This window comes from Gasterosteus aculeatus, chromosome 11 (genome assembly GCF_964276395.1).
Source record: "Gasterosteus aculeatus chromosome 11, fGasAcu3.hap1.1, whole genome shotgun sequence".
In the NCBI taxonomy this organism is placed as follows: domain Eukaryota; kingdom Metazoa; phylum Chordata; class Actinopteri; order Perciformes; family Gasterosteidae; genus Gasterosteus; species Gasterosteus aculeatus.
The window spans coordinates 690007-712876 of NC_135699.1; the positions used below are offsets into that span (position 1 = coordinate 690007).

General features: G+C 39.8%; 28 non-coding genes across 28 annotated transcripts; all 28 read left to right on the plus strand.

Moving 5' to 3' along the window:
• Positions 1–314: 314 nt before the first annotated feature.
• Positions 315–387, plus strand: trnak-cuu (transfer RNA lysine (anticodon CUU)). The gene has a single exon. It is a non-coding gene; the product is annotated as a tRNA-Lys (tRNA).
• Positions 388–1191: 804 nt separating this feature from the next.
• Positions 1192–1264, plus strand: trnak-cuu (transfer RNA lysine (anticodon CUU)). Its single transcript has one exon. It is a non-coding gene; the product is annotated as a tRNA-Lys (tRNA).
• A 660-nt stretch (positions 1265–1924) lies between these two features.
• On the plus strand, positions 1925–1997 carry trnak-cuu (transfer RNA lysine (anticodon CUU)). Its single transcript has one exon. It is a non-coding gene; the product is annotated as a tRNA-Lys (tRNA).
• A 660-nt stretch (positions 1998–2657) lies between these two features.
• Positions 2658–2730, plus strand: trnak-cuu (transfer RNA lysine (anticodon CUU)). The gene has a single exon. It is a non-coding gene; the product is annotated as a tRNA-Lys (tRNA).
• A 914-nt stretch (positions 2731–3644) lies between these two features.
• trnak-cuu (transfer RNA lysine (anticodon CUU)) lies at positions 3645–3717 on the plus strand. The gene has a single exon. It is a non-coding gene; the product is annotated as a tRNA-Lys (tRNA).
• Positions 3718–5061: 1344 nt separating this feature from the next.
• trnak-cuu (transfer RNA lysine (anticodon CUU)) lies at positions 5062–5134 on the plus strand. Its single transcript has one exon. It is a non-coding gene; the product is annotated as a tRNA-Lys (tRNA).
• Positions 5135–5793: 659 nt separating this feature from the next.
• Positions 5794–5866, plus strand: trnak-cuu (transfer RNA lysine (anticodon CUU)). Its single transcript has one exon. It is a non-coding gene; the product is annotated as a tRNA-Lys (tRNA).
• Positions 5867–6415: 549 nt separating this feature from the next.
• trnak-cuu (transfer RNA lysine (anticodon CUU)) lies at positions 6416–6488 on the plus strand. The gene has a single exon. It is a non-coding gene; the product is annotated as a tRNA-Lys (tRNA).
• An 805-nt stretch (positions 6489–7293) lies between these two features.
• On the plus strand, positions 7294–7366 carry trnak-cuu (transfer RNA lysine (anticodon CUU)). The gene has a single exon. It is a non-coding gene; the product is annotated as a tRNA-Lys (tRNA).
• Positions 7367–8171: 805 nt separating this feature from the next.
• trnak-cuu (transfer RNA lysine (anticodon CUU)) lies at positions 8172–8244 on the plus strand. The gene has a single exon. It is a non-coding gene; the product is annotated as a tRNA-Lys (tRNA).
• A 695-nt stretch (positions 8245–8939) lies between these two features.
• trnak-cuu (transfer RNA lysine (anticodon CUU)) lies at positions 8940–9012 on the plus strand. Its single transcript has one exon. It is a non-coding gene; the product is annotated as a tRNA-Lys (tRNA).
• Positions 9013–9561: 549 nt separating this feature from the next.
• Positions 9562–9634, plus strand: trnak-cuu (transfer RNA lysine (anticodon CUU)). Its single transcript has one exon. It is a non-coding gene; the product is annotated as a tRNA-Lys (tRNA).
• Positions 9635–10439: 805 nt separating this feature from the next.
• On the plus strand, positions 10440–10512 carry trnak-cuu (transfer RNA lysine (anticodon CUU)). The gene has a single exon. It is a non-coding gene; the product is annotated as a tRNA-Lys (tRNA).
• Positions 10513–11207: 695 nt separating this feature from the next.
• On the plus strand, positions 11208–11280 carry trnak-cuu (transfer RNA lysine (anticodon CUU)). The gene has a single exon. It is a non-coding gene; the product is annotated as a tRNA-Lys (tRNA).
• Positions 11281–11829: 549 nt separating this feature from the next.
• Positions 11830–11902, plus strand: trnak-cuu (transfer RNA lysine (anticodon CUU)). Its single transcript has one exon. It is a non-coding gene; the product is annotated as a tRNA-Lys (tRNA).
• Positions 11903–12707: 805 nt separating this feature from the next.
• Positions 12708–12780, plus strand: trnak-cuu (transfer RNA lysine (anticodon CUU)). The gene has a single exon. It is a non-coding gene; the product is annotated as a tRNA-Lys (tRNA).
• A 695-nt stretch (positions 12781–13475) lies between these two features.
• trnak-cuu (transfer RNA lysine (anticodon CUU)) lies at positions 13476–13548 on the plus strand. The gene has a single exon. It is a non-coding gene; the product is annotated as a tRNA-Lys (tRNA).
• Positions 13549–14353: 805 nt separating this feature from the next.
• Positions 14354–14426, plus strand: trnak-cuu (transfer RNA lysine (anticodon CUU)). The gene has a single exon. It is a non-coding gene; the product is annotated as a tRNA-Lys (tRNA).
• An 805-nt stretch (positions 14427–15231) lies between these two features.
• trnak-cuu (transfer RNA lysine (anticodon CUU)) lies at positions 15232–15304 on the plus strand. The gene has a single exon. It is a non-coding gene; the product is annotated as a tRNA-Lys (tRNA).
• A 660-nt stretch (positions 15305–15964) lies between these two features.
• On the plus strand, positions 15965–16037 carry trnak-cuu (transfer RNA lysine (anticodon CUU)). Its single transcript has one exon. It is a non-coding gene; the product is annotated as a tRNA-Lys (tRNA).
• Positions 16038–16587: 550 nt separating this feature from the next.
• trnak-cuu (transfer RNA lysine (anticodon CUU)) lies at positions 16588–16660 on the plus strand. The gene has a single exon. It is a non-coding gene; the product is annotated as a tRNA-Lys (tRNA).
• An 805-nt stretch (positions 16661–17465) lies between these two features.
• Positions 17466–17538, plus strand: trnak-cuu (transfer RNA lysine (anticodon CUU)). The gene has a single exon. It is a non-coding gene; the product is annotated as a tRNA-Lys (tRNA).
• An 805-nt stretch (positions 17539–18343) lies between these two features.
• Positions 18344–18416, plus strand: trnak-cuu (transfer RNA lysine (anticodon CUU)). The gene has a single exon. It is a non-coding gene; the product is annotated as a tRNA-Lys (tRNA).
• A 482-nt stretch (positions 18417–18898) lies between these two features.
• On the plus strand, positions 18899–18971 carry trnak-cuu (transfer RNA lysine (anticodon CUU)). Its single transcript has one exon. It is a non-coding gene; the product is annotated as a tRNA-Lys (tRNA).
• Positions 18972–19776: 805 nt separating this feature from the next.
• trnak-cuu (transfer RNA lysine (anticodon CUU)) lies at positions 19777–19849 on the plus strand. Its single transcript has one exon. It is a non-coding gene; the product is annotated as a tRNA-Lys (tRNA).
• A 695-nt stretch (positions 19850–20544) lies between these two features.
• trnak-cuu (transfer RNA lysine (anticodon CUU)) lies at positions 20545–20617 on the plus strand. The gene has a single exon. It is a non-coding gene; the product is annotated as a tRNA-Lys (tRNA).
• An 805-nt stretch (positions 20618–21422) lies between these two features.
• On the plus strand, positions 21423–21495 carry trnak-cuu (transfer RNA lysine (anticodon CUU)). Its single transcript has one exon. It is a non-coding gene; the product is annotated as a tRNA-Lys (tRNA).
• A 695-nt stretch (positions 21496–22190) lies between these two features.
• trnak-cuu (transfer RNA lysine (anticodon CUU)) lies at positions 22191–22263 on the plus strand. The gene has a single exon. It is a non-coding gene; the product is annotated as a tRNA-Lys (tRNA).
• The last annotated feature ends 607 nt before the right edge of the window (positions 22264–22870 follow it).

Sequence of the window (22870 nt, forward strand, 5' to 3'; positions counted from 1 at the left end):
GTTTTAGCTACCTTTCGTTTTTTTATTCGGGTAAAAATTGACCTTTTTAAGTCCCTCCTTTCATATTTTCGGCTTTCTTATTCATGTAATAAGAGCAAATAACGAAAATGAACAGTCAAGGGAAACTATGCTGTGGTGCCAGAGAGAATTGCAGTATTTCAGAAGAAATGGGTTGGCATCGGCTTTCGTATTCATGTAATAAGAGCAAATAACGAAAATGAACAGTCAAGAGAAACTATGCTGTAGTGCCAGAGAGAATTGCAGTATTTCAGAAGAAATGGGTTGGGTCCGTCCACGATGGGAAACGTCAGAGTGCCCGGCTAGCTCAGTCGGTAGAGCATGAGACTCTTAATCTCAGGGTCGTGGGTTCGAGCCCCACGTTGGGCGTCATCACTCTATTTGGAAAGGACGAATGGGATGTTGGACTGCTGAAGGAAAACATCAAAATCCATTCTCTATGTGCCTTTACATAATCCTTGTTCTTGCAAAGTATGTGCAGGCCCACTTTTAAATTCGGAGGATTTCATGGATATTTTGAGAACTTTTTGTGACGCTAGTTGCTAACCAGTTTAATCCAATAACAGAACAGAAATCCATTCTCTATGTGCCTTCACATAATCCTTGTTCTTGCAAAGTATGTGCAGGCCCACTTTTAAATTCGGAGGGTTTCATGGATATTTTGAGAACTTTTTGTGACGCTAGTTGCTAACCAGTTTAATCCAATAACTTCACGCCACATGAAAACGGGTCACGATTCTTAAAAACTTCTTATGCTTGTATAAAAGTAGGTACCTACATATGGAAGACGAAACTAATGAAGTTCAAAAAGAATCTTGTCCGCCACAAAATTTCCTTCCAGTGTAAATACCAAGTTATTATTTTAGCTACCTTTCGTTTTTTTATTCGGGTAAAAATTGACCTTTTTAAGTCCCTCCTTTCATATTTTCGGCTTTCTTATTCATGTAATAAGAGCAAATAACGAAAATGAACAGTCAAGAGAAACTATGCTGTAGTGCCAGAGAGAATTGCAGTATTTCAGAAGAAATGGGTTGGCATCGGCTTTCGTATTCATGTAATAAGAGCAAATAACGAAAATGAACAGTCAAGAGAAACTATGCTGTAGTGCCAGAGAGAATTGCAGTATTTCAGAAGAAATGGGTTGGGTCCGTCCACGATGGGAAACGTCAGAGTGCCCGGCTAGCTCAGTCGGTAGAGCATGAGACTCTTAATCTCAGGGTCGTGGGTTCGAGCCCCACGTTGGGCGTCATCACTCTATTTGGAAAGGACGAATGGGATGTTGGACTGCTGAAGGAAAACATCAAAATCCATTCTCTATGTGCCTTCACATAATCCTTGTTCTTGCAAAGTATGTGCAGGCCCACTTTTAAATTCGGAGGGTTTCATGGATATTTTGAGAACTTTTTGTGACGCTAGTTGCTAACCAGTTTAATCCAATAACTTCACGCCACATGAAAACGGGTCACGATTCTTAAAAACTTCTTATGCTTGTATAAAAGTAGGTACCTACATATGGAAGACGAAACTAATGAAGTTCAAAAAGAATCTTGTCCGCCACAAAATTTCCTTCCAGTGTAAATACCAAGTTATTAGTTTTAGCTACCTTTCGTTTTTTTATTCGGGTAAAAATTGACCTTTTTAAGTCCCTCCTTTCATATTTTCGGCTTTCTTATTCATGTAATAAGAGCAAATAACGAAAATGAACAGTCAAGAGAAACTATGCTGTAGTGCCAGAGAGAATTGCAGTATTTCAGAAGAAATGGGTTGGCATCGGCTTTCGTATTCATGTAATAAGAGCAAATAACGAAAATGAACAGTCAAGAGAAACTATGCTGTAGTGCCAGAGAGAATTGCAGTATTTCAGAAGAAATGGGTTGGGTCCGTCCACGATGGGAAACGTCAGAGTGCCCGGCTAGCTCAGTCGGTAGAGCATGAGACTCTTAATCTCAGGGTCGTGGGTTCGAGCCCCACGTTGGGCGTCATCACTCTATTTGGGAAGGACGAATGGGATGTTGGACCGCTGAAGGAAAACATCAAAATCCATTCTCTATGTGCATTCACATAATCCTTGTTCTTGCAAAGTATGTGCAGGCCCACTTTTAAATTCGGAGGATTTCATGGATATTTTGAGAACTTTTTGTGACGCTAGTTGCTAACCAGTTTAATCCAATAACTTCACGCCACATGAAAACGGGTCACGATTCTTAAAAACTTCTTATGCTTGTATAAAAGTAGGTACCTACATATGGAAGACGAAACTAATGAAGTTCAAAAAGAATCTTGTCCGCCACAAAATTTCCTTCCAGTGTAAATACCAAGTTATTAGTTTTAGCTACCTTTCGTTTTTTTATTCGGGTAAAAATTGACCTTTTTAAGTCCCTCCTTTCATATTTTCGGCTTTCTTATTCATGTAATAAGAGCAAATAACGAAAATGAACAGTCAAGAGAAACTATGCTGTAGTGCCAGAGAGAATTGCAGTATTTCAGAAGAAATGGGTTGGCATCGGCTTTCGTATTCATGTAATAAGAGCAAATAACGAAAATGAACAGTCAAGAGAAACTATGCTGTAGTGCCAGAGAGAATTGCAGTATTTCAGAAGAAATGGGTTGGGTCCGTCCACGATGGGAAACGTCAGAGTGCCCGGCTAGCTCAGTCGGTAGAGCATGAGACTCTTAATCTCAGGGTCGTGGGTTCGAGCCCCACGTTGGGCGTCATCACTCTATTTGGGAAGGACGAATGGGATGTTGGACCGCTGAAGGAAAACATCAAAATCCATTCTCTATGTGCCTTCACATGATCCTTGTTCTTGCAAAGTATGTGCAGGCCCACTTTTAAATTCGGAGGATTTCATGGATATTTTGAGAACTTTTTGTGACGCTAGTTGCTAACCAGTTTAATCCAATAACAGAACAGAAATCCATTCTCTATGTGCCTTCACATAATCCTTGTTCTTGCAAAGTATGTGCAGGCCCACTTTTAAATTCGGAGGGTTTCATGGATATTTTGAGAACTTTTTGTGACGCTAGTTGCTAACCAGTTTAATCCAATAACTTCACGCCACATGAAAACGGGTCACGATTCTTAAAAACTTCTTATGCTTGTATAAAAGTAGGTACCTACATATGGAAGACGAAACTAATGAAGTTCAAAAAGAATCTTGTCCGCCACAAAATTTCCTTCCAGTGTAAATACCAAGTTATTAGTTTTAGCTACCTTTCGTTTTTTTATACGGGTAAAATTGACCTTTTTAAGTCCCTCCTTTCATATTTCCCGCTTTCGTATTCATGTAATGAGAGCAAATAACGGAAATGAACAGAGAAGAGAAACTATGCTGTGGTGCCAGAGAGAATTGCAGTATTTCAGAAGAAATGGGTTGGCATCGGCTTTCGTATTCATGTAATAAGAGCAAATAACGAAAATGAACAGTCAAGAGAAACTATGCTGTAGTGCCAGAGAGAATTGCAGTATTTCAGAAGAAATGGGTTGGCATCGGCTTTCGTATTCATGTAATAAGAGCAAATAACGAAAATGAACAGTCAAGAGAAACTATGCTGTAGTGCCAGAGAGAATTGCAGTATTTCAGAAGAAATGGGTTGGGTCCGTCCACGATGGGAAACGTCAGAGTGCCCGGCTAGCTCAGTCGGTAGAGCATGAGACTCTTAATCTCAGGGTCGTGGGTTCGAGCCCCACGTTGGGCGTCATCACTCTATTTGGAAAGGACGAATGGGATGTTGGACTGCTGAAGGAAAACATCAAAATCCATTCTCTATGTGCCTTCACATAATCCTTGTTCTTGCAAAGTATGTGCAGGCCCACTTTTAAATTCGGAGGATTTCATGGATATTTTGAGAACTTTTTGTGACGCTAGTTGCTAACCAGTTTAATCCAATAACTTCACGCCACATGAAAACGGGTCACGATTCTTAAAAATTTCTTATGCTGGTATAAAAGTAGGTACCTACATATGGAAGACGAAACTAATGAAGTTCAAAAAGAATCTTGTCCGCCACAAAATTTCCTTCCAGTGTAAATACCAAGTTATTAGTTTTAGCTACCTTTCGTTTTTTTATTCGGGTAAAATTGACCTTTTTAAGTCCCTCCTTTCATATTTCCGGCTTTCGTATTCATGTAATAAGAGCAAATAACGGAAATGAACAGTGAAGAGAAACTATGCTGTAGTGCCAGAGAGAGATGCAGTATTTCAGAAGAAATGGGTTGGCATCGGCTTTCGTATTCATGTAATAAGAGCAAATAACGAAAATGAACAGTCAAGAGAAACTATGCTGTAGTGCCAGAGAGAATTGCAGTATTTCAGAAGAAATGGGTTGGGTCCGTCCACAATGGGACATGTCAGAGTAGTGGGTTCTAGCCCCACGTTGGGCGTCAATACTCTATTTGGAAGGCAGGAAAGGGATGTTGGACTGCTCAAGGAAAACATCAAAATCCATTCTCTATGTGCCTTCACACAATCCTTGTTCTTGCAAAGTATGTGCAGGCCCACTTTGAAATTCGGAGGGTTTCATGGATATTTTGAGAACTTTTTGTGACGCTAGTTGCTAACCAGTTTAATCCAATAACTTCACGCCACATGAAAACGGGTCACGACTCTTAAACCCTTCTTATGCTGGTATAAAAGTAGGTACCTACATATGGAAGACGAAACTAATGAAGTTCAAAAAGAATCTTGTCCGCCACAAAATTTCCTTCCAGTGTAAATACCAAGTTATTAGTTTTAGCTACCTTTCATTTTTTTTTTCGGGTAAAATTGACCTTTTTAAGTCCCTCCTTTCATATTTTCGGCTTTCTTATTCATGTAATAAGAGCAAATAACGGAAATGAACAGTGAAGAGAAACTATGCTGTAGTGCCAGAGAGAATTGCAGTATTTCAGAAGAAATGGGTTGGCATCGGCTTTCGTATTCATGTAATAAGAGCAAATAACGAAAATGAACAGTCAAGAGAAACTATGCTGTAGTGCCAGAGAGAATTGCAGTATTTCAGAAGAAATGGGTTGGGTCCGTCCACGATGGGAAACGTCAGAGTGCCCGGCTAGCTCAGTCGGTAGAGCATGAGACTCTTAATCTCAGGGTCGTGGGTTCGAGCCCCACGTTGGGCGTCATCACTCTATTTGGAAAGGACGAATGGGATGTTGGACTGCTGAAGGAAAACATCAAAATCCATTCTCTATGTGCCTTCACATAATCCTTGTTCTTGCAAAGTATGTGCAGGCCCACTTTTAAATTCGGAGGATTTCATGGATATTTTGAGAACTTTTTGTGACGCTAGTTGCTAACCAGTTTAATCCAATAACTTCACGCCACATGAAAACGGGTCACGATTCTTAAAAATTTCTTATGCTGGTATAAAAGTAGGTACCTACATATGGAAGACGAAACTAATGAAGTTCAAAAAGAATCTTGTCCGCCACAAAATTTCCTTCCAGTGTAAATACCAAGTTATTAGTTTTAGCTACCTTTCGTTTTTTTATTCGGGTAAAATTGACCTTTTTAAGTCCCTCCTTTCATATTTCCGGCTTTCGTATTCATGTAATAAGAGCAAATAACGGAAATGAACAGTGAAGAGAAACTATGCTGTAGTGCCAGAGAGAGATGCAGTATTTCAGAAGAAATGGGTTGGCATCGGCTTTCGTATTCATGTAATAAGAGCAAATAACGAAAATGAACAGTCAAGAGAAACTATGCTGTAGTGCCAGAGAGAATTGCAGTATTTCAGAAGAAATGGGTTGGGTCCGTCCACGATGGGACACGTCAGAGTGCCCGGCTAGCTCAGTCGGTAGAGCATGAGACTCTTAATCTCAGGGTCGTGGGTTCGAGCCCCACGTTGGGCGTCATCACTCTATTTGGAAAGGACGAATGGGATGTTGGACTGCTGAAGGAAAACATCAAAATCCATTCTCTATGTCCCTTCACATAATCCTTGTTCTTGCAAAGTATGTGCAGGCCCACTTTTAAATTCGGAGGATTTCATGGATATTTTGAGAACTTTTTGTGACGCTAGTTGCTAACCAGTTTAATCCAATAACTTCACGCCACATGAAAACGGGTCACGATTCTTAAAAATTTCTTATGCTGGTATAAAAGTAGGTACCTACATATGGAAGACGAAACTAATGAAGTTCAAAAAGAATCTTGTCCGCCACAAAATTTCCTTCCAGTGTAAATACCAAGTTATTAGTTTTAGCTACCTTTCGTTTTTTTATTCGGGTAAAATTGACCTTTTTAAGTCCCTCCTTTCATATTTTCGGCTTTCTTATTCATGTAATAAGAGCAAATAACGGAAATGAACAGTCAAGAGAAACTATGCTGTAGTGCCAGAGAGAATTGCAGTATTTCAGAAGAAATGGGTTGGGTCCGTCCACGATGGGACACGTCAGAGTGCCCGGCTAGCTCAGTCGGTAGAGCATGAGACTCTTAATCTCAGGGTCGTGGATTCGAGCCCCACGTTGGGCGTCATCACTCTATTTGGAAAGGACGAATGGGATGTTGGACTGCTGAAGGAAAACATCAAAATCCATTCTCTATGTGCCTTCACATGATCCTTGTTCTTGCAAAGTATGTGCAGGCCCACTTTTAAATTCGGAGGATTTCATGGATATTTTGAGAACTTTTTGTGACGCTAGTTGCTAACCAGTTTAATCCAATAACAGAACAGAAATCCATTCTCTATGTGCCTTCACATAATCCTTGTTCTTGCAAAGTATGTGCAGGCCCACTTTTAAATTCGGAGGATTTCATGGATATTTTGAGAACTTTTTGTGACGCTAGTTGCTAACCAGTTTAATCCAATAACTTCACGCCACATGAAAACGGGTCACGATTCTTAAAAACTTCTTATGCTTGTATAAAAGTAGGTACCTACATATGGAAGACGAAACTAATGAAGTTCAAAAAGAATCTTGTCCGCCACAAAATTTCCTTCCAGTGTAAATACCAAGTTATTAGTTTTAGCTACCTTTCGTTTTTTTATTCGGGTAAAAATTGACCTTTTTAAGTCCCTCCTTTCATATTTTCGGCTTTCTTATTCATGTAATAAGAGCAAATAACGAAAATGAACAGTCAAGAGAAACTATGCTGTAGTGCCAGAGAGAATTGCAGTATTTCAGAAGAAATGGGTTGGCATCGGCTTTCGTATTCATGTAATAAGAGCAAATAACGAAAATGAACAGTCAAGAGAAACTATGCTGTAGTGCCAGAGAGAATTGCAGTATTTCAGAAGAAATGGGTTGGGTCCGTCCACGATGGGAAACGTCAGAGTGCCCGGCTAGCTCAGTCGGTAGAGCATGAGACTCTTAATCTCAGGGTCGTGGATTCGAGCCCCACGTTGGGCGTCATCACTCTATTTGGAAAGGACGAATGGGATGTTGGACTGCTGAAGGAAAACATCAAAATCCATTCTCTATGTGCCTTCACATGATCCTTGTTCTTGCAAAGTATGTGCAGGCCCACTTTTAAATTCGGAGGATTTCATGGATATTTTGAGAACTTTTTGTGACGCTAGTTGCTAACCAGTTTAATCCAATAACAGAACAGAAATCCATTCTCTATGTGCCTTCACATAATCCTTGTTCTTGCAAAGTATGTGCAGGCCCACTTTTAAATTCGGAGGATTTCATGGATATTTTGAGAACTTTTTGTGACGCTAGTTGCTAACCAGTTTAATCCAATAACTTCACGCCACATGAAAACGGGTCACGATTCTTAAAAACTTCTTATGCTTGTATAAAAGTAGGTACCTACATATGGAAGACGAAACTAATGAAGTTCAAAAAGAATCTTGTCCGCCACAAAATTTCCTTCCAGTGTAAATACCAAGTTATTAGTTTTAGCTACCTTTCGTTTTTTTATTCGGGTAAAAATTGACCTTTTTAAGTCCCTCCTTTCATATTTTCGGCTTTCTTATTCATGTAATAAGAGCAAATAACGAAAATGAACAGTCAAGAGAAACTATGCTGTAGTGCCAGAGAGAATTGCAGTATTTCAGAAGAAATGGGTTGGCATCGGCTTTCGTATTCATGTAATAAGAGCAAATAACGAAAATGAACAGTCAAGAGAAACTATGCTGTAGTGCCAGAGAGAATTGCAGTATTTCAGAAGAAATGGGTTGGGTCCGTCCACGATGGGAAACGTCAGAGTGCCCGGCTAGCTCAGTCGGTAGAGCATGAGACTCTTAATCTCAGGGTCGTGGGTTCGAGCCCCACGTTGGGCGTCATCACTCTATTTGGGAAGGACGAATGGGATGTTGGACCGCTGAAGGAAAACATCAAAATCCATTCTCTATGTGCATTCACATAATCCTTGTTCTTGCAAAGTATGTGCAGGCCCACTTTTAAATTCGGAGGATTTCATGGATATTTTGAGAACTTTTTGTGACGCTAGTTGCTAACCAGTTTAATCCAATAACAGAACAGAAATCCATTCTCTATGTGCCTTCACATAATCCTTGTTCTTGCAAAGTATGTGCAGGCCCACTTTTAAATTCGGAGGATTTCATGGATATTTTGAGAACTTTTTGTGACGCTAGTTGCTAACCAGTTTAATCCAATAACTTCACGCCACATGAAAACGGGTCACGATTCTTAAAAACTTCTTATGCTTGTATAAAAGTAGGTACCTACATATGGAAGACGAAACTAATGAAGTTCAAAAAGAATCTTGTCCGCCACAAAATTTCCTTCCAGTGTAAATACCAAGTTATTAGTTTTAGCTACCTTTCGTTTTTTTATTCGGGTAAAAATTGACCTTTTTAAGTCCCTCCTTTCATATTTTCGGCTTTCGTATTCATGTAATAAGAGCAAATAACGAAAATGAACAGTCAAGAGAAACTATGCTGTAGTGCCAGAGAGAATTGCAGTATTTCAGAAGAAATGGGTTGGGTCCGTCCACGATGGGAAACGTCAGAGTGCCCGGCTAGCTCAGTCGGTAGAGCATGAGACTCTTAATCTCAGGGTCGTGGGTTCGAGCCCCACGTTGGGCGTCATCACTCTATTTGGGAAGGACGAATGGGATGTTGGACCGCTGAAGGAAAACATCAAAATCCATTCTCTATGTGCATTCACATAATCCTTGTTCTTGCAAAGTATGTGCAGGCCCACTTTTAAATTCGGAGGATTTCATGGATATTTTGAGAACTTTTTGTGACGCTAGTTGCTAACCAGTTTAATCCAATAACTTCACGCCACATGAAAACGGGTCACGATTCTTAAAAATTTCTTATGCTGGTATAAAAGTAGGTACCTACATATGGAAGACGAAACTAATGAAGTTCAAAAAGAATCTTGTCCGCCACAAAATTTCCTTCCAGTGTAAATACCAAGTTATTAGTTTTAGCTACCTTTCGTTTTTTTATACGGGTAAAATTGACCTTTTTAAGTCCCTCCTTTCATATTTCCCGCTTTCGTATTCATGTAATGAGAGCAAATAACGGAAATGAACAGAGAAGAGAAACTATGCTGTAGTGCCAGAGAGAATTGCAGTATTTCAGAAGAAATGGGTTGGGTCCGTCCACGATGGGAAACATCAGAGTGCCCGGCTAGCTCAGTCGGTAGAGCATGAGACTCTTAATCTCAGGGTCGTGGGTTCGAGCCCCACGTTGGGCGTCATCACTCTATTTGGAAAGGACGAATGGGATGTTGGACTGCTGAAGGAAAACATCAAAATCCATTCTCTATGTGCATTCACATAATCCTTGTTCTTGCAAAGTATGTGCAGGCCCACTTTTAAATTCGGAGGATTTCATGGATATTTTGAGAACTTTTTGTGACGCTAGTTGCTAACCAGTTTAATCCAATAACAGAACAGAAATCCATTCTCTATGTGCCTTCACATAATCCTTGTTCTTGCAAAGTATGTGCAGGCCCACTTTTAAATTCGGAGGGTTTCATGGATATTTTGAGAACTTTTTGTGACGCTAGTTGCTAACCAGTTTAATCCAATAACTTCACGCCACATGAAAACGGGTCACGATTCTTAAAAATGTCTTATGCTGGTATAAAAGTAGGTACCTACATATGGAAGACGAAACTAATGAAGTTCAAAAAGAATCTTGTCCGCCACAAAATTTCCTTCCAGTGTAAATACCAAGTTATTAGTTTTAGCTACCTTTCGTTTTTTTATTCGGGTAAAAATTGACCTTTTTAAGTCCCTCCTTTCATATTTTCGGCTTTCTTATTCATGTAATAAGAGCAAATAACGAAAATGAACAGTCAAGAGAAACTATGCTGTAGTGCCAGAGAGAATTGCAGTATTTCAGAAGAAATGGGTTGGCATCGGCTTTCGTATTCATGTAATAAGAGCAAATAACGAAAATGAACAGTCAAGAGAAACTATGCTGTAGTGCCAGAGAGAATTGCAGTATTTCAGAAGAAATGGGTTGGGTCCGTCCACGATGGGAAACGTCAGAGTGCCCGGCTAGCTCAGTCGGTAGAGCATGAGACTCTTAATCTCAGGGTCGTGGGTTCGAGCCCCACGTTGGGCGTCATCACTCTATTTGGGAAGGACGAATGGGATGTTGGACCGCTGAAGGAAAACATCAAAATCCATTCTCTATGTGCATTCACATAATCCTTGTTCTTGCAAAGTATGTGCAGGCCCACTTTTAAATTCGGAGGATTTCATGGATATTTTGAGAACTTTTTGTGACGCTAGTTGCTAACCAGTTTAATCCAATAACAGAACAGAAATCCATTCTCTATGTGCCTTCACATAATCCTTGTTCTTGCAAAGTATGTGCAGGCCCACTTTTAAATTCGGAGGATTTCATGGATATTTTGAGAACTTTTTGTGACGCTAGTTGCTAACCAGTTTAATCCAATAACTTCACGCCACATGAAAACGGGTCACGATTCTTAAAAACTTCTTATGCTTGTATAAAAGTAGGTACCTACATATGGAAGACGAAACTAATGAAGTTCAAAAAGAATCTTGTCCGCCACAAAATTTCCTTCCAGTGTAAATACCAAGTTATTAGTTTTAGCTACCTTTCGTTTTTTTATTCGGGTAAAAATTGACCTTTTTAAGTCCCTCCTTTCATATTTTCGGCTTTCGTATTCATGTAATAAGAGCAAATAACGAAAATGAACAGTCAAGAGAAACTATGCTGTAGTGCCAGAGAGAATTGCAGTATTTCAGAAGAAATGGGTTGGGTCCGTCCACGATGGGAAACGTCAGAGTGCCCGGCTAGCTCAGTCGGTAGAGCATGAGACTCTTAATCTCAGGGTCGTGGGTTCGAGCCCCACGTTTGGCATCATCACTCTATTTGGGAAGGACGAATGGGATGTTGGACCGCTGAAGGAAAACATCAAAATCCATTCTCTATGTGCATTCACATAATCCTTGTTCTTGCAAAGTATGTGCAGGCCCACTTTTAAATTCGGAGGATTTCATGGATATTTTGAGAACTTTTTGTGACGCTAGTGGCTAACCAGTTTAATCCAATAACTTCACGCCACATGAAAACGGGTCACGATTCTTAAAAATTTCTTATGCTGGTATAAAAGTAGGTACCTACATATGGAAGACGAAACTAATGAAGTTCAAAAAGAATCTTGTCCGCCACAAAATTTCCTTCCAGTGTAAATACCAAGTTATTAGTTTTAGCTACCTTTCGTTTTTTTATACGGGTAAAATTGACCTTTTTAAGTCCCTCCTTTCATATTTCCCGCTTTCGTATTCATGTAATGAGAGCAAATAACGGAAATGAACAGAGAAGAGAAACTATGCTGTAGTGCCAGAGAGAATTGCAGTATTTCAGAAGAAATGGGTTGGGTCCGTCCACGATGGGAAACATCAGAGTGCCCGGCTAGCTCAGTCGGTAGAGCATGAGACTCTTAATCTCAGGGTCGTGGGTTCGAGCCCCACGTTGGGCGTCATCACTCTATTTGGAAAGGACGAATGGGATGTTGGACTGCTGAAGGAAAACATCAAAATCCATTCTCTATGTGCATTCACATAATCCTTGTTCTTGCAAAGTATGTGCAGGCCCACTTTTAAATTCGGAGGATTTCATGGATATTTTGAGAACTTTTTGTGACGCTAGTTGCTAACCAGTTTAATCCAATAACAGAACAGAAATCCATTCTCTATGTGCCTTCACATAATCCTTGTTCTTGCAAAGTATGTGCAGGCCCACTTTTAAATTCGGAGGATTTCATGGATATTTTGAGAACTTTTTGTGACGCTAGTTGCTAACCAGTTTAATCCAATAACTTCACGCCACATGAAAACGGGTCACGATTCTTAAAAACTTCTTATGCTTGTATAAAAGTAGGTACCTACATATGGAAGACGAAACTAATGAAGTTCAAAAAGAATCTTGTCCGCCACAAAATTTCCTTCCAGTGTAAATACCAAGTTATTAGTTTTAGCTACCTTTCGTTTTTTTATTCGGGTAAAAATTGACCTTTTTAAGTCCCTCCTTTCATATTTTCGGCTTTCTTATTCATGTAATAAGAGCAAATAACGAAAATGAACAGTCAAGAGAAACTATGCTGTAGTGCCAGAGAGAATTGCAGTATTTCAGAAGAAATGGGTTGGCATCGGCTTTCGTATTCATGTAATAAGAGCAAATAACGAAAATGAACAGTCAAGAGAAACTATGCTGTAGTGCCAGAGAGAATTGCAGTATTTCAGAAGAAATGGGTTGGGTCCGTCCACGATGGGAAACGTCAGAGTGCCCGGCTAGCTCAGTCGGTAGAGCATGAGACTCTTAATCTCAGGGTCGTGGGTTCGAGCCCCACGTTGGGCGTCATCACTCTATTTGGGAAGGACGAATGGGATGTTGGACCGCTGAAGGAAAACATCAAAATCCATTCTCTATGTGCATTCACATAATCCTTGTTCTTGCAAAGTATGTGCAGGCCCACTTTTAAATTCGGAGGATTTCATGGATATTTTGAGAACTTTTTGTGACGCTAGTTGCTAACCAGTTTAATCCAATAACAGAACAGAAATCCATTCTCTATGTGCCTTCACAAAATCCTTGTTCTTGCAAAGTATGTGCAGGCCCACTTTTAAATTCGGAGGATTTCATGGATATTTTGAGAACTTTTTGTGACGCTAGTTGCTAACCAGTTTAATCCAATAACTTCACGCCACATGAAAACGGGTCACGATTCTTAAAAACTTCTTATGCTTGTATAAAAGTAGGTACCTACATATGGAAGACGAAACTAATGAAGTTCAAAAAGAATCTTGTCCGCCACAAAATTTCCTTCCAGTGTAAATACCAAGTTATTAGTTTTAGCTACTTTTCGTTTTTTTATTCGGGTAAAAATTGACCTTTTTAAGTCCCTCCTTTCATATTTCCCGCTTTCGTATTCATGTAATGAGAGCAAATAACGGAAATGAACAGAGAAGAGAAACTATGCTGTAGTGCCAGAGAGAATTGCAGTATTTCAGAAGAAATGGGTTGGGTCCGTCCACGATGGGAAACATCAGAGTGCCCGGCTAGCTCAGTCGGTAGAGCATGAGACTCTTAATCTCAGGGTCGTGGGTTCGAGCCCCACGTTGGGCGTCATCACTCTATTTGGAAAGGACGAATGGGATGTTGGACTGCTGAAGGAAAACATCAAAATCCATTCTCTATGTGCATTCACATAATCCTTGTTCTTGCAAAGTATGTGCAGGCCCACTTTTAAATTCGGAGGATTTCATGGATATTTTGAGAACTTTTTGTGACGCTAGTTGCTAACCAGTTTAATCCAATAACAGAACAGAAATCCATTCTCTATGTGCCTTCACATAATCCTTGTTCTTGCAAAGTATGTGCAGGCCCACTTTTAAATTCGGAGGATTTCATGGATATTTTGAGAACTTTTTGTGACGCTAGTTGCTAACCAGTTTAATCCAATAACTTCACGCCACATGAAAACGGGTCACGATTCTTAAAAACTTCTTATGCTTGTATAAAAGTAGGTACCTACATATGGAAGACGAAACTAATGAAGTTCAAAAAGAATCTTGTCCGCCACAAAATTTCCTTCCAGTGTAAATACCAAGTTATTAGTTTTAGCTACCTTTCGTTTTTTTATTCGGGTAAAAATTGACCTTTTTAAGTCCCTCCTTTCATATTTTCGGCTTTCTTATTCATGTAATAAGAGCAAATAACGAAAATGAACAGTCAAGAGAAACTATGCTGTAGTGCCAGAGAGAATTGCAGTATTTCAGAAGAAATGGGTTGGCATCGGCTTTCGTATTCATGTAATAAGAGCAAATAACGAAAATGAACAGTCAAGAGAAACTATGCTGTAGTGCCAGAGAGAATTGCAGTATTTCAGAAGAAATGGGTTGGGTCCGTCCACGATGGGAAACGTCAGAGTGCCCGGCTAGCTCAGTCGGTAGAGCATGAGACTCTTAATCTCAGGGTCGTGGGTTCGAGCCCCACGTTGGGCGTCATCACTCTATTTGGGAAGGACGAATGGGATGTTGGACCGCTGAAGGAAAACATCAAAATCCATTCTCTATGTGCATTCACATAATCCTTGTTCTTGCAAAGTATGTGCAGGCCCACTTTTAAATTCGGAGGATTTCATGGATATTTTGAGAACTTTTTGTGACGCTAGTTGCTAACCAGTTTAATCCAATAACAGAACAGAAATCCATTCTCTATGTGCCTTCACATAATCCTTGTTCTTGCAAAGTATGTGCAGGCCCACTTTTAAATTCGGAGGATTTCATGGATATTTTGAGAACTTTTTGTGACGCTAGTTGCTAACCAGTTTAATCCAATAACTTCACGCCACATGAAAACGGGTCACGATTCTTAAAAACTTCTTATGCTTGTATAAAAGTAGGTACCTACATATGGAAGACGAAACTAATGAAGTTCAAAAAGAATCTTGTCCGCCACAAAATTTCCTTCCAGTGTAAATACCAAGTTATTAGTTTTAGCTACCTTTCGTTTTTTTATTCGGGTAAAAATTGACCTTTTTAAGTCCCTCCTTTCATATTTTCGGCTTTCTTATTCATGTAATAAGAGCAAATAACGAAAATGAACAGTCAAGAGAAACTATGCTGTAGTGCCAGAGAGAATTGCAGTATTTCAGAAGAAATGGGTTGGCATCGGCTTTCGTATTCATGTAATAAGAGCAAATAACGAAAATGAACAGTCAAGAGAAACTATGCTGTAGTGCCAGAGAGAATTGCAGTATTTCAGAAGAAATGGGTTGGGTCCGTCCACGATGGGAAACGTCAGAGTGCCCGGCTAGCTCAGTCGGTAGAGCATGAGACTCTTAATCTCAGCGTCGTGGGTTCGAGCCCCACGTTGGGCGTCTTCACTCTATTTGGGAAGGACGAATGGGATGTTGGACCGCTGAAGGAAAACATCAAAATCCATTCTCTATGTGCATTCACATAATCCTTCTTCTTGCAAAGTATGTGCAGGCCCACTTTTAAATTCGGAGGATTTCATGGATATTTTGAGAACTTTTTGTGACGCTAGTTGCTAACCAGTTTAATCCAATAACTTCACGCCACATGAAAACGGGTCACGATTCTTAAAAACTTCTTATGCTTGTATAAAAGTAGGTACCTACATATGGAAGACGAAACTAATGAAGTTCAAAAAGAATCTTGTCCGCCACAAAATTTCCTTCCAGTGTAAATACCAAGTTATTAGTTTTAGCTACCTTTCGTTTTTTTATTCGGGTAAAAATTGACCTTTTTAAGTCCCTCCTTTCATATTTTCGGCTTTCTTATTCATGTAATAAGAGCAAATAACGAAAATGAACAGTCAAGAGAAACTATGCTGTAGTGCCAGAGAGAATTGCAGTATTTCAGAAGAAATGGGTTGGCATCGGCTTTCGTATTCATGTAATAAGAGCAAATAACGAAAATGAACAGTCAAGAGAAACTATGCTGTAGTGCCAGAGAGAATTGCAGTATTTCAGAAGAAATGGGTTGGGTCCGTCCACGATGGGAAACGTCAGAGTGCCCGGCTAGCTCAGTCGGTAGAGCATGAGACTCTTAATCTCAGGGTCGTGGGTTCGAGCCCCACGTTGGGCGTCATCACTCTATTTGGGAAGGACGAATGGGATGTTGGACCGCTGAAGGAAAACATCAAAATCCATTCTCTATGTGCATTCACATAATCCTTGTTCTTGCAAAGTATGTGCAGGCCCACTTTTAAATTCGGAGGATTTCATGGATATTTTGAGAACTTTTTGTGACGCTAGTTGCTAACCAGTTTAATCCAATAACTTCACGCCACATGAAAACGGGTCACGATTCTTAAAAACTTCTTATGCTTGTATAAAAGTAGGTACCTACATATGGAAGACGAAACTAATGAAGTTCAAAAAGAATCTTGTCCGCCACAAAATTTCCTTCCAGTGTAAATACCAAGTTATTAGTTTTAGCTACCTTTCGTTTTTTTATTCGGGTAAAAATTGACCTTTTTAAGTCCCTCCTTTCATATTTTCGGCTTTCTTATTCATGTAATAAGAGCAAATAACGAAAATGAACAGTCAAGAGAAACTATGCTGTAGTGCCAGAGAGAATTGCAGTATTTCAGAAGAAATGGGTTGGGTCCGTCCACGATGGGAAACGTCAGAGTGCCCGGCTAGCTCAGTCGGTAGAGCATGAGACTCTTAATCTCAGGGTCGTGGGTTCGAGCCCCACGTTGGGCGTCATCACTCTATTTGGGAAGGACGAATGGGATGTTGGACCGCTGAAGGAAAACATCAAAATCCATTCTCTATGTGCATTCACATAATCCTTGTTCTTGCAAAGTATGTGCAGGCCCACTTTTAAATTCGGAGGATTTCATGGATATTTTGAGAACTTTTTGTGACGCTAGTTGCTAACCAGTTTAATCCAATAACAGAACAGAAATCCATTCTCTATGTGCATTCACATAATCCTTCTTCTTGCAAAGTATGTGCAGGCCCACTTTTAAATTCGGAGGATTTCATGGATATTTTGAGAACTTTTTGTGACGCTAGTTGCTAACCAGTTTAATCCAATAACTTCACGCCACATGAAAACGGGTCACGATTCTTAAAAACTTCTTATGCTTGTATAAAAGTAGGTACCTACATATGGAAGACGAAACTAATGAAGTTCAAAAAGAATCTTGTCCGCCACAAAATTTCCTTCCAGTGTAAATACCAAGTTATTAGTTTTAGCTACCTTTCGTTTTTTTATTCGGGTAAAAATTGACCTTTTTAAGTCCCTCCTTTCATATTTTCGGCTTTCTTATTCATGTAATAAGAGCAAATAACGAAAATGAACAGTCAAGAGAAACTATGCTGTAGTGCCAGAGAGAATTGCAGTATTTCAGAAGAAATGGGTTGGCATCGGCTTTCGTATTCATGTAATAAGAGCAAATAACGAAAATGAACAGTCAAGAGAAACTATGCTGTAGTGCCAGAGAGAATTGCAGTATTTCAGAAGAAATGGGTTGGGTCCGTCCACGATGGGAAACGTCAGAGTGCCCGGCTAGCTCAGTCGGTAGAGCATGAGACTCTTAATCTCAGGGTCGTGGGTTCGAGCCCCACGTTGGGCGTCATCACTCTATTTGGGAAGGACGAATGGGATGTTGGACCGCTGAAGGAAAACATCAAAATCCATTCTCTATGTGCATTCACATAATCCTTGTTCTTGCAAAGTATGTGCAGGCCCACTTTTAAATTCGGAGGATTTCATGGATATTTTGAGAACTTTTTGTGACGCTAGTTGCTAACCAGTTTAATCCAATAACAGAACAGAAATCCATTCTCTATGTGCCTTCACATAATCCTTGTTCTTGCAAAGTATGTGCAGGCCCACTTTTAAATTCGGAGGATTTCATGGATATTTTGAGAACTTTTTGTGACGCTAGTTGCTAACCAGTTTAATCCAATAACTTCACGCCACATGAAAACGGGTCACGATTCTTAAAAACTTCTTATGCTTGTATAAAAGTAGGTACCTACATATGGAAGACGAAACTAATGAAGTTCAAAAAGAATCTTGTCCGCCACAAAATTTCCTTCCAGTGTAAATACCAAGTTATTAGTTTTAGCTACCTTTCGTTTTTTTATTCGGGTAAAAATTGACCTTTTTAAGTCCCTCCTTTCATATTTCCCGCTTTCATATTCATGTAATGAGAGCAAATAACGGAAATGAACAGAGAAGAGAAACTATGCTGTAGTGCCAGAGAGAATTGCAGTATTTCAGAAGAAATGGGTTGGCATCGGCTTTCGTATTCATGTAATAAGAGCAAATAACGAAAATGAACAGTCAAGAGAAACTATGCTGTAGTGCCAGAGAGAATTGCAGTATTTCAGAAGAAATGGGTTGGGTCCGTCCACGATGGGAAACGTCAGAGTGCCCGGCTAGCTCAGTCGGTAGAGCATGAGACTCTTAATCTCAGGGTCGTGGGTTCGAGCCCCACGTTGGGCGTCATCACTCTATTTGGGAAGGACGAATGGGATGTTGGACCGCTGAAGGAAAACATCAAAATCCATTCTCTATGTGCATTCACATAATCCTTGTTTATAATAATAACTTCACGCCACATGAAAACGGGTCACGATTCTTAAAAACGTCTTATGCTTGTATAAAAGTAGGTACCTACATATGGAAGACGAAACTAATGAAGTTCAAAAAGAATCTTGTCCGCCACAAAATTTCCTTCCAGTGTAAATACCAAGTTATTAGTTTTAGCTACCTTTCGTTTTTTTATTCGGGTAAAAATTGACCTTTTTAAGTCCCTCCTTTCATATTTTCGGACGAATGGGATGTTGGACCGCTGAAGGAAAACATCAAAATCCATTCTCTATGTGCATTCACATAATCCTTGTTTATAATAATAACTTTTAGAGAGAATTGCAGTATTTCAGAAGAAATGGGTTGGGTCCGTCCACGATGGGAAACGTCAGAGTGCCCGGCTAGCTCAGTCGGTAGAGCATGAGACTCTTAATCTCAGGGTCGTGGGTTCGAGCCCCACGTTGGGCGTCATCACTCTATTTGGGAAGGACGAATGGGATGTTGGACCGCTGAAGGAAAACATCAAAATCCATTCTCTATGTGCATTCACATAATCCTTGTTCTTGCAAAGTATGTGCAGGCCCACTTTTAAATTCGGAGGATTTCATGGATATTTTGAGAACTTTTTGTGACGCTAGTTGCTAACCAGTTTAATCCAATAACAGAACAGAAATCCATTCTCTATGTGCCTTCACATAATCCTTGTTCTTGCAAAGTATGTGCAGGCCCACTTTTAAATTCGGAGGATTTCATGGATATTTTGAGAACTTTTTGTGACGCTAGTTGCTAACCAGTTTAATCCAATAACTTCACGCCACATGAAAACGGGTCACGATTCTTAAAAACTTCTTATGCTTGTATAAAAGTAGGTACCTACATATGGAAGACGAAACTAATGAAGTTCAAAAAGAATCTTGTCCGCCACAAAATTTCCTTCCAGTGTAAATACCAAGTTATTAGTTTTAGCTACCTTTCGTTTTTTTATTCGGGTAAAAATTGACCTTTTTAAGTCCCTCCTTTCATATTTTCGGCTTTCTTATTCATGTAATAAGAGCAAATAACGAAAATGAACAGTCAAGAGAAACTATGCTGTAGTGCCAGAGAGAATTGCAGTATTTCAGAAGAAATGGGTTGGCATCGGCTTTCGTATTCATGTAATAAGAGCAAATAACGAAAATGAACAGTCAAGAGAAACTATGCTGTAGTGCCAGAGAGAATTGCAGTATTTCAGAAGAAATGGGTTGGGTCCGTCCACGATGGGAAACGTCAGAGTGCCCGGCTAGCTCAGTCGGTAGAGCATAAGACTCTTAATCTCAGGGTCGTGGGTTCGAGCCCCACGTTGGGCGTCATCACTCTATTTGGGAAGAACGAATGGGATGTTGGACCGCTGAAGGAAAACATCAAAATCCATTCTCTATGTGCATTCACATAATCCTTGTTCTTGCAAAGTATGTGCAGGCCCACTTTTAAATTCGGAGGATTTCATGGATATTTTGAGAACTTTTTGTGACGCTAGTTGCTAACCAGTTTAATCCAATAACAGAACAGAAATCCATTCTCTATGTGCCTTCACATAATCCTTGTTCTTGCAAAGTATGTGCAGGCCCACTTTTAAATTCGGAGGATTTCATGGATATTTTGAGAACTTTTTGTGACGCTAGTTGCTAACCAATTTAATCCAATAACTTCACGCCACATGAAAACGGGTCACGATTCTTAAAAACTTCTTATGCTTGTATAAAAGTAGGTACCTACATATGGAAGACGAAACTAATGAAGTTCAAAAAGAATCTTGTCCGCCACAAAATTTCCTTCCAGTGTAAATACCAAGTTATTAGTTTTAGCTACCTTTCGTTTTTTTATTCGGGTAAAAATTGACCTTTTTAAGTCCCTCCTTTCATATTTTCGGCTTTCTTATTCATGTAATAAGAGCAAATAACGAAAATGAACAGTCAAGAGAAACTATGCTGTAGTGCCAGAGAGAATTGCAGTATTTCAGAAGAAATGGGTTGGGTCCGTCCACGATGGGAAACGTCAGAGTGCCCGGCTAGCTCAGTCGGTAGAGCATGAGACTCTTAATCTCAGGGTCGTGGGTTCGAGCCCCACGTTGGGCGTCATCACTCTATTTGGGAAGGACGAATGGGATGTTGGACCGCTGAAGGAAAACATCAAAATCCATTCTCTATGTGCATTCACATAATCCTTGTTCTTGCAAAGTATGTGCAGGCCCACTTTTAAATTCGGAGGATTTCATGGATATTTTGAGAACTTTTTGTGACGCTAGTTGCTAACCAGTTTAATCCAATAACAGAACAGAAATCCATTCTCTATGTGCCTTCACATAATCCTTGTTCTTGCAAAGTATGTGCAGGCCCACTTTTAAATTCGGAGGATTTCATGGATATTTTGAGAACTTTTTGTGACGCTAGTTGCTAACCAGTTTAATCCAATAACTTCACGCCACATGAAAACGGGTCACGATTCTTAAAAACTTCTTATGCTTGTATAAAAGTAGGTACCTACATATGGAAGACGAAACTAATGAAGTTCAAAAAGAATCTTGTCCGCCACAAAATTTCCTTCCAGTGTAAATACCAAGTTATTAGTTTTAGCTACCTTTCGTTTTTTTATTCGGGTAAAAATTGACCTTTTTAAGTCCCTCCTTTCATATTTTCGGCTTTCTTATTCATGTAATAAGAGCAAATAACGAAAATGAACAGTCAAGAGAAACTATGCTGTAGTGCCAGAGAGAATTGCAGTATTTCAGAAGAAATGGGTTGGCATCGGCTTTCGTATTCATGTAATAAGAGCAAATAACGAAAATGAACAGTCAAGAGAAACTATGCTGTAGTGCCAGAGAGAATTGCAGTATTTCAGAAGAAATGGGTTGGGTCCGTCCACGATGGGAAACGTCAGAGTGCCCGGCTAGCTCAGTCGGTAGAGCATGAGACTCTTAATCTCAGGGTCGTGGGTTCGAGCCCCACGTTGGGCGTCATCACTCTATTTGGGAAGGACGAATGGGATGTTGGACCGCTGAAGGAAAACATCAAAATCCATTCTCTATGTGCATTCACATAATCCTTGTTCTTGCAAAGTATGTGCAGGCCCACTTTTAAATTCGGAGGATTTCATGGATATTTTGAGAACTTTTTGTGACGCTAGTTGCTAACCAGTTTAATCCAATAACAGAACAGAAATCCATTCTCTATGTGCCTTCACATAATCCTTGTTCTTGCAAAGTATGTGCAGGCCCACTTTTAAATTCGGAGGATTTCATGGATATTTTGAGAACTTTTTGTGACGCTAGTTGCTAACCAGTTTAATCCAATAACTTCACGCCACATGAAAACGGGTCACGATTCTTAAAAACTTCTTATGCTTGTATAAAAGTAGGTACCTACATATGGAAGACGAAACTAATGAAGTTCAAAAAGAATCTTGTCCGCCACAAAATTTCCTTCCAGTGTAAATACCAAGTTATTAGTTTTAGCTACCTTTCGTTTTTTTATTCGGGTAAAAATTGACCTTTTTAAGTCCCTCCTTTCATATTTTCGGCTTTCTTATTCATGTAATAAGAGCAAATAACGAAAATGAACAGTCAAGAGAAACTATGCTGTAGTGCCAGAGAGAATTGCAGTATTTCAGAAGAAATGGGTTGGGTCCGTCCACGATGGGAAACGTCAGAGTGCCCGGCTAGCTCAGTCGGTAGAGCATGAGACTCTTAATCTCAGGGTCGTGGGTTCGAGCCCCACGTTGGGCGTCATCACTCTATTTGGGAAGGACGAATGGGATGTTGGACCGCTGAAGGAAAACATCAAAATCCATTCTCTATGTGCATTCACATAATCCTTCTTCTTGCAAAGTATGTGCAGGCCCACTTTTAAATTCGGAGGATTTCATGGATATTTTGAGAACTTTTTGTGACGCTAGTTGCTAACCAGTTTAATCCAATAACTTCACGCCACATGAAAACGGGTCACGATTCTTAAAAACTTCTTATGCTTGTATAAAAGTAGGTACCTACATATGGAAGACGAAACTAATGAAGTTCAAAAAGAATCTTGTCCGCCACAAAATTTCCTTCCAGTGTAAATACCAAGTTATTAGTTTTAGCTACCTTTCGTTTTTTTATTCGGGTAAAAATTGACCTTTTTAAGTCCCTCCTTTCATATTTTCGGCTTTCTTATTCATGTAATAAGAGCAAATAACGAAAATGAACAGTCAAGAGAAACTATGCTGTAGTGCCAGAGAGAATTGCAGTATTTCAGAAGAAATGGGTTGGCATCGGCTTTCGTATTCATGTAATAAGAGCAAATAACGAAAATGAACAGTCAAGAGAAACTATGCTGTAGTGCCAGAGAGAATTG